Source organism: Nyctereutes procyonoides, unplaced genomic scaffold (genome assembly GCF_905146905.1).
Source record: "Nyctereutes procyonoides isolate TBG_1078 unplaced genomic scaffold, NYPRO_anot_genome, whole genome shotgun sequence".
Taxonomy (NCBI): Eukaryota; Metazoa; Chordata; class Mammalia; order Carnivora; family Canidae; genus Nyctereutes; species Nyctereutes procyonoides.
Window position 1 is genome coordinate 48,144,769 of NW_026575044.1, and position 9,614 is coordinate 48,154,382.

The following is a 9,614-nucleotide window of genomic DNA, read 5'->3' on the forward strand; positions in this document are numbered from 1 at the left end:
TTGCATTCAAATATTCTGTTGAATTTAAGAATTAATTCTAAAGATCAGGACTAATGAACAGATTCTAACAATCTCTCCCCAGCCCTTCTGAGTTCTCCTAGCTACAAGATTAAAGAAGAAAACAACTCAGACTTAACTATCTCTGAAAATAGGACTGGAAAACTTTTATTTTTGTAATCAAGAACAACTAAATCCACAAGAAAAAAAGAAAATCAGAGACGCTTGGGTGGCTCAGTGGTCAAGTGTCTGTCTTTGGCCCAGGGGTGTGATCCCGGGGATCCTGGGATCAAGTTCTGCATCAGGCTCCCCAGAGAGAGCCTGCTTCTTCCCTCTGCCTATGTCTCTGCATCTCTCTGTGTGTCTCTCATGAATAAATAAATAAAATCTCTCCAAAAAAATCAGTTGTAAGCCACCCTGTTTTGTTTTTCTGTTTTTTTAAAAGTAATTTTATTTTTAAGAGAAAGATACCAAATCTCCTACTTACCTGCTTTGTATGTGAATAACAAGAACTATAAAGCTTATATATGAGTTAAAATACATTTTGTTTTTCTATTAAGTCAGTTGCAGCAGAGACACAATAGCGGGTGTGGGAAGACAAGAGAAGGTAGAGGCAAGGCTCTACAAGGACCACACAGAGAGAAAACATGACCCAGAACACAACAGGGATCCTGTTCAGACTTTCATCTAGCAATTGTCCTTTCCTCTCCACGACTGCTGCTCAACCTGGTGTTTCCTTCCAGACTCTTAAAATCCTTGTTTTTGCATAGATATCAGTATTGCTAGAATCTAAAGACACTTGGGTGTGACTGTGATTCTGCTCACTGAAGCTATGAAATTTCCATCTATAGCACCTCTCACTCCACCTGCCCAAGGGCTTTAAACCACCTTTAAACCTCACCTTTCAGGATTTGGTAAATGAGGAAGTCCAAAAGCCTCCAAGACTCCAGATCAAGTCCTGGGCAACAGTGTAAGGCGGACAAGGAAAGTCTTGGTTCCTTTCCTCTATGCTGTTGACACATGCCAAGGAGGGATGGAGGGCACAGCACTTTCACTGCTAGTTAGGCAGCCAAGAAAAATGAGAAAAAGAATTTGCACAGGAGTGTTTAGAACAGCGTTACTCATTATAGCCAAAAGGTGCAAACAACCCAAAAATCCAACCAGGGAAGGGTGGATGAAACAAAGGTGGTATATGCATATTATTTGGCCATAAGTACATTCCTTCTTGAATCCTGACACATGCTACACCGTGGGTGAACCCTGAGGACATCATGCTAAATGAAGGAAGCCAGTTAGAAAAAAACACTTATTATACCATCCCATTTATGTGAAATGTCCAGATCAGGCAAATCTATGCAGACACAAAGCAGATTTATGACTGCTTCCAGCTAGGGGTAGATGGATCAATAGGAAGGTGATAGCTAAAAGGTATGAGATTTCTTTTCGAGTGTTCTAAATTGACTGTGGTGATGGTTGCCACATCTCTGAATATACTAAAAATCATTTGATTGTACACTTTAAATGCATAAATTGTATGGTATGTGAATTACGGATCAATAAACTGTTAAAAAAAAGAATAAAAGAAGAAGAAATGGGCCTTTGAAGATCAGAACAAGTCACCAATGCCTCATGCATTGGGGATTCTGAAAAATGCTGAACTACATAAACTTCAAGCTCAAAAAAATAAGCATCTGGCATAGATAGTTATATTAAAAGAAAAAGCATCAGTCTGAATCCTAAACACACCCTTCCTTTTCAAAGATCTGTCACTTAAAATGTCACACCTCTGTAGGTTACTTCCTCACCAGATAGGCTGAACCCAAACCCAGTATGGATAGCAAAGTAGGTAGGTATTGTATAACATAAATATTTCACACCATCCCCTCAACGACATTATAAATGCCATTATTTGCATCTGTAAAATGAGGACCTAACACTTATAAAATTAGCTTGAGAATTAAATAAAATTATGTATGAAAATGCTTAGCAAAGTACCTGCATCAGAGTAAGTCCTCAGTAAATGGTAATTGTAACTATTATCACCTCCTCCAAGAAAACTCTTGAAAACATCCTTACTCATGAATCTGCCTATCCAAACAAGAACCAAATATCAAATTGTATGCATTTACAATCTTTCAACCTCTTCCACTTTCTGACTTGAAGTGATTTATTTAAGCACAATAGTTAACAAAAAGTCACTTACTTAAAATTGGCTGATGATAAAAAGAGAAATAAGACATGTAATGCTTTACTAAACAAATTACTTTCTTTGGCTTGAAGTGCAAAAAGAAATCCAATTCTACAATTTATCTAGATAGCTAAGGAGCTGTTCAGTATTTGTGACATCGTCATGTTAACCTCACTGTGTGGCCACAGCTACACAAAATCCTCTTTTTAAAATTCTATGCAAGGGCTTCTGGCTGGCTCAGTCAGAAGAACATGTGACCCTTGATCTCAGGGTTGTGAGTTCGAGCAGCCCCACATTAGGTATAGAGATTACTTAAATAAAGAAACTTTAAAATAAATAAATAAAATAAAATTCTACACAAATTGCAGGTAGTAAAGTATTGGATTTATAAATGAGGAAAGGATACAAGAGGGAAAGAGCTTTGCCTTACTACACACACCACCAGCCTTGAATGTTTTACTTCAAAAGCATATTTCAAAATATTTTTAAAGAGAGAGAGAGAGAAATAATGAAAGTCAGGGAAGTGTTTTTTATGTGGAGTCTGCAGAAGAGTATTACTATTGCTACCATAGCAACCGGATCACGAGATGGTTTTGCAAAGGAAGTGTCTCTCCAGACCAGCTGCCAAAGTGAAGGATAGCAACTGCATTGCTACTCTGTTCTCTTTGCACCTCCCTCACTTCTGTTTTTCTAAAATGGTTCCAGAACATTGATTTCAATTTCTTGGAACCTCAGTTATGACCCTCTCCCTGTTCCTCTTTATCCCATAATCAACTCTCTTACTCAACAAAATTCAGCTTAACTCAGTTCTCCCCCTCCCAACCCTACCTTGTAGAAGGTGGTGATTGATCATGCAATAAAGCAAAGACTGCCATTGGACTTGGAGGCAAGGCAGCCTTTTTGTACCTTAATAGTTAAAATACAATCCATTCCCAGTTTTAGTTTTAAGGCACTGCTGGCAATCATTGAAACTGAAACCAGTTCTTGGAGAATGGAATTAGTGAAGACTAGTGGCTAAGGGCTTAGCCACTACAGTTATATACACTTGATGCCAAAGGGCAGGTATCCCCTATACCACCTCTTCTTGCTCCTACCCTCCATTGCAAAACACTCTGAGCCAGAGATTTTTATGCGAGGTTTCATCGAGGAACTCCACCCATAAGAGGAAAGGGGAAGGAGGATGGGGCATAGGGAGAAGTTCAATTGCAATTCATCCCCAATAGAGGCCTCAGCTGACCCTGCAAGGAGCAGTGAAGTTGTCATGGCCCTTGCTTGAAGGTCCACTTACCTGTGCCTCTCTTTGCCAGAAATGTGAATTGACCAGAACAGAGATTTGCAGCTCGAAGGAGGCCATCTGGATTGTAGGACCTCAGAGGTCCCCGAGTTTCCTTGCTCCTGTAAAATAAACTCAACCAGGCGGCTGCAGATAATTCTGGCTTATGTGAGTGTGCAGTAACACTGAAAACCATCTATCTCAAACAGTGTCCAAGTGTCCAGTATCTTCAACAAGGATATCTGGGGATCCCTGGGTGGCTCAGTGGTTTGGCACCTGCCTTTGGCCCAGGGCACAGTCCTGGAGTCCTGGAATCGAGTCCCACGTCGGGCTCCCGGCATGGAGCCTGCTTCTCCCTCTGCCTGTGTCTCTGACTCTGTCTCTCTCTCTATCATGAATAAATAAATAAATCTTTAAAAAAAAACAGGATATCTGCATTCCCTACAAATAGCTCCAAAATCTATTCCAGACTTCTGTCAAGCACTTCAGAACTTAATGATAAAGTTGTAAAAAATTATGTAAACGGATTCTTCCAGAGAGTGTCCCCTAAAGCCTGGATCTCCCTGTGCCTACAACATGATTGGGAATTTCAATGAATAATAAATAAAGATGAAATTTTTACACTCCACTCACATTGGTCTTTTTTGATATTGCTTCCTGCAATATTTGTGTCAGAATTTTATTTTTGCAAAACTGGGTAAAATTTTCCCTAAATACAGGTATGTGAACAAAAGGGCAGTTGCTCACATGCTGACTCAAATTGTTCTATACACAAATACTGTTAATACAGCAAAGTTATCCTAGTACCTGGATTCTTTTCAAAACTTTAAGCCAAATCCCTTATGAAGACCATAGCAGTAAAAAAACAGTGCACTTTTTCAAAAATGTTGCATATAAAATGTTTGAGAAATTTCATTTTATTTCACATATGCAAACACAAAATTTGGGTGAATACAGAAGTCAGAAATAATTTTTGTAGATAACCATTATACTTCTTTACTCTGTTTTAGTGCCAGTGCATATTCTACAAAAGAAAATGGTTTCATAAATTAATATAATTTAAAAGTAAATGCCAATGTTTTCATTTTAAAAATTAATTTTATGTAATGAAATCTTAAAAAAAGGTGTTGTTTTTAAAAAAAAGGTGTTGTTGGACAATTTTTAATGCAGCAAGTTGGTCTGGGATAATAGTTTTCGGGTTCATTTTCTATTGCCATGGAACAAATTACCACCAACTCAGCGGCTTAAAATAACACCAATTTATTAGCTCATTATTCCACAGATGGGCAGGTTGGGTGAGCTTGGCTAAGTCTTCTGCTTAGGGTCTCACATAGCTGAATTCAAGATGACAGTCAGGCTAGACTCTTACCTGGAGTTTGTTCAGCTGTAGAACAAAGGTCCTCATTTGCTTGCTGGCTGTTGGCCAGGGGGTCGCTCTCTGTCTTGGAACAGTCTCCAACCCGTGTACGTGGCTCTCTCCATCTTCAAGGCCACCAAATGCAGCTGAATCCTTCCCCTGCTTCTTCTCTTTCTGACTCCATCTTCTCCTACCAGCTGATGAAAAGGCTTTAAAGGGCTCATGTGAGGTGAGGTCCACCCAGATAATCACTCAGATTGTTAACCTTAATTACATGTGCAAAATCTGCCATATAACATAACATAATGGTGGGAGTAAAAACAGCAGAAGGTCATGGGCCATCCTAGAACTCTGCCTGCCACAGCCATGTAAAGGACCAAACAGACCAGAGTACTGACATGTACTGTCTCCGACACACTGGCCTCCTTTTTGGTACCAGGAGGCCTGATAGATAGCTGATCACTGGAAGGATTGATCATAATGCATCTACTCATAGTCCCAAGAAAGTATTTTGGGGGGAGCAGAACGTTGTTGGGGTTTATCAGACACTCCTGCAGACAGAGGTATGATAACACAGAAGTCTGGGTCACTGAGACAGAGACCACCGACTTGTCACAATAGGATAGCATCTCTTTAGTGAACATCAGAGGGTAGAGGCACTTGTACTAAATCCTGACTCACTCACTGGTGCCAAATAGCAGGGAATTTTGCCTCACCAGCACTTCTTCCCTGATGGCTCATCTGGATCACGAGGATCCCCTATAGCACTTATTGGTTAGGGAAATTCAAGTATATAACACATCAGTTCCTCCCATACATTCAAATGTACCTGTAACGACAGTGCGCTGATTTGCCCCAAAGTCCCCACCCATGAGTTCATGTTAGCCTCCTTTTCCTGGTGAGATCCCTCCCCAAATCCCATCAGACAAATTCTAGTGCCCTTCTTTTTTTTTTTTTCTTTTTAAGATTTTATTTATTTATTTGACAGAAAGAGAGAGAGCACAAGCAGAGGGAGATGTAGGTGGAGGGAGTGGGAGAAGCAGGCTCCTCACTGAGCAGAGAGCCTGATACAAGGCTCAATCCCAGGACCCTGGGATCATGACCTGAGCCAAAAGCAGAGGCTTAACCACTGAGCCCCCCAGGTGTCCTTCCAAGTGCCCTTCTCTCTAAAGATATGATGGTTACTTGGGCGCCTATATTCAACAGAGTCACAGGAGTTTGAGGCACTCTCCACCCCACCACCAAAGTTCCCCAGAATACTCAGATGGCTGTATATGACCTCTGTTCTCCTTGAGGACAGGGAGAACCTAGCCCTACCTGTAATCACTTTTTTTCCTTAAAACAGCTGAAAGCCAGGAAGAGGAAGATGAAGGGATCAGAAGGTACAAGAGGAGAGAGCTGCCTTGGCCAGTAAGCGAGGCACATTTCTTTTCATTTTCAAGTGGCTCCTCCTCAACTTCAACTAAACAACTCTCGATTTGGGCCCACCCAAAATTCTATGTCCTCATTGCCAACACCATTTATTTTAGTGCTGAGAACCCTTTGACTCAGCAGCCACCCACATTGCTCCTGGCTGGGATTACAGGTTATGATAATATCCCTTCCCCCACCTTACACCTGTCAGTGTGGGTACTACCAAAAGAAAAAGAAAGAGTAATTTTGGATGAGGATATAGAGAAACTGAAAGCCTTGTATGCTGTTGGTGGTGATGCAAAATGGTGCAGCTGCTACAGAAAACAATAGGGAGGTTCCTCAAAACATTAATGTAGAAGTGCCATCTGATCTAACAGTCCTACTTCTGGACATTTATTTAAAGGAATTGAAATCAGGAGCTTGAAAAGACATTAGCACTCTTATGTTCACTGAAGCTCTTCACAATTGTCAAGATGTATTAACAACTTAAATATCCATCTACAGATGAATGGACAAAGAAAATGGCATATATTCATACGATGGAATATTATTTGGCCTTAAAAAATAAAGAAATTCTGTAGTGTGTGACAATATGATGAACCTTGAGGACATTATGTTACGTGAAATAAGCCAGTCACAGAAGGACAAATACTGCATGAGTCCACTTATATGAGGGACCTAAAACTGTCAAATTTGTAGAATCGTTCCAAGAGTCAAATGGTTTCCAGGGACTGAGGGAAAGGAAAAATGGGGAGTTATTAATGAACAGGTACAAAGTTTTGATTGAGCAGGATGAATAAGTTGTAGATATCTGCTATACAACATTGTACTTAGGGTTAACGACACTAAAGTTAACAATTAAGAATTCATTAAGAGGGTAGATCATTCCTGCTACAATGAAATATATTTTTTTTAAAGAATAGAAGAAGGAGGAGGAGGAAGGGGGGATTTTCTTTTTAACCAGAATAAATAGAGGCGTGGAATAGCATAAGGATTATGAACCTAGACTCTAGAGAGACACTTCCTAGGTTTGAATGCTGGAGTTTCCATCCTATTAGCTGTGTGACCTTGGACAAGTTACTTAGCAGCTCTGTAACTCCATTTCTCCAGCTATGAAATGGGGATGATAGTATCTTGTCACAGGGGCTATGAGGATTAAAGGAGTCAATCCATGGAGAGAGGTAGCAAGGCCTTGCACTCAATAAATGCTCGTTACGACTAAAGGAATTACTGAATGAGTAATTTAAACAATAACTCCTATGGGCTGTGGAAATCAATTAAGTATTTCTTCCCAAAGAGACAGAACATTTGTACAAGATTAGTTCTATTCTTTGTTTTCTTTTGCTGGTCAAATAACAGTAACGATGGATATAAGTATATGTTTTTTTAATAGGAAGGAAGAGGGCTTAGGTTGATTGACTACTGTTTGCCAGGCATACTGTAGCTACTTCTACATACGTTGATTGTTCACAAGCTAGCAAATTGGGCATTTTATCACCATTTTTCTGTTGGATAAAACTTGTCCAAAGTTGAGTAATTTGTTTCCAACCTTGCCTAGCAAGGTCTGTGAATTCAGACCCAGCTACCACACACAATCTATCAACACAAATGTCCACAAATTTGCTCTGTATGTAGCCACCTGATTTTATCAATGAATAGGATGAGCTGAAATCATTATTTTCGGAGGAATTCAGGGCCAGTAAGAGTTAAATTATTTATTGGCTCTGCCAGACTGTATGGTTTCCTATTTAAACACGGCACTGGGGATCCCTGGGTGGCGCAGCGGTTTGGCGCCTGCCTTTGGCCCAGGGCGCGATCCTGGAGACCCGGGATCGAATCCCACGTCGGGCTCCCGGTGCATGGAGCCTGCTTCTCCCTCTGCCTATGTCTCTGCCTCTCTCTCTCTCTCTCTCTCTCTCTCTCTCTCTCTCTCTCTCTCACTATCATAAATAAATAAAAATTAAAAAAAAAACAATAAAAAAAATAAACACGGCACTGGTCTAGGTATAATACTCTAAATGACCAAATCTTTGGCCTAATTATTAAGGGACATATCTTACAAGAAAGTAAAGTTATAAAAGAAAAAAATCACTGGAATTTGAAGGAAAAATTGATACCTAAGAAAAGAGGGGATGGAGTTAATAGGGCAATAATTTTGGAAAATATAGCAACCAAGAAATGCACTTTCACTATTACTGAATTTTATTTTAGTCAATATTCTCTTGGTACATACAGGCATGAACCACCAGCTACCAGTGAAATCTACCTCTTCCCTGTCATTTGGAAGATATCTTGAAGATTCACTGGAGAACAGTGCTTTAAATCTTCAGAAACAGAAGCGACCATTCAGTGTCAGAAAAATACATCAAGTAAATAAAAGAAAATGTCCTATATTATTTTTGCCATGAATTTACCCTTAGCAAATTATTAATGTTGTACTGAAGAGGTTTGGGATACATTTCACTTATTTGCTTATGTAACTTTTACTCACTATTTTCATTGGTGGTGAGTAAAGGAAAAAAATGGAGGTAAGAACACGATGACCTTTCCATTTTGTTCTAACGCAGAAAACAGGAAGAGTGAGCACTGCCATCTTTTGGTTACACAATATAATAATTGAAATCATTACACTTAACAGCCAGAAGAATGCTGTTAGTCATCACCAAGCAAACAGAAACAGTTACTTACCCAGCATGAGTCAATTCTTTGGATTGTTTCCTTATAACATCTTTCTTCTAGAAAGTAATCACAAAATTTCCAAAATCTAAATTTTCTTTTAATAATAGACGCAGAGAGAAAGGTTGATGGGTTGTCTAGATTCTCTTAAAGACTACTGACAGTTCTAATTATATTTGATAATTCTAAAGCATTCAGAGTAGACAAAGAGAAGTGGAGAACTTTTTTGTGTAATTATTGAAGCCAATTTCACAATTGCCCCAGGGGCCAAGAACCTGAACAAAAGGCTGGACTTTCTTCAATGAGGAAATGCCATGGCAGAGGCTTCCAGAGAGCTAGCACTCCAGCGTCATCTACACCAAGCAAGAGAAAAGAGGTAGTAGGTCTGGACAGGGCACGGGCACATTGCAGGAACGTTTTATGTTCTAGGGAAACACTGTGCTACTTTGGAAGGAAGCTCTGAGAAGTTTGTCAGAGAGTACTGTCTGGGACCGGCCTCTCAGCTGCCTCAGCATCAGAAAAGCCATAAGACACAGTTGATACACGATGTGTGTTTTACCGACAGTAGTCCTGGAGAAAAGACTTGGAGCAAGTAAAGGCATGTGTTTTGAAGAGGAAACTTCTGAATTTGAAGAAGAGAGGAATTTGTAAAAGAAATACAATCCCCTCAGATCATGTGTGGATCCAGAAAGGAAGATATCAAGATAAGT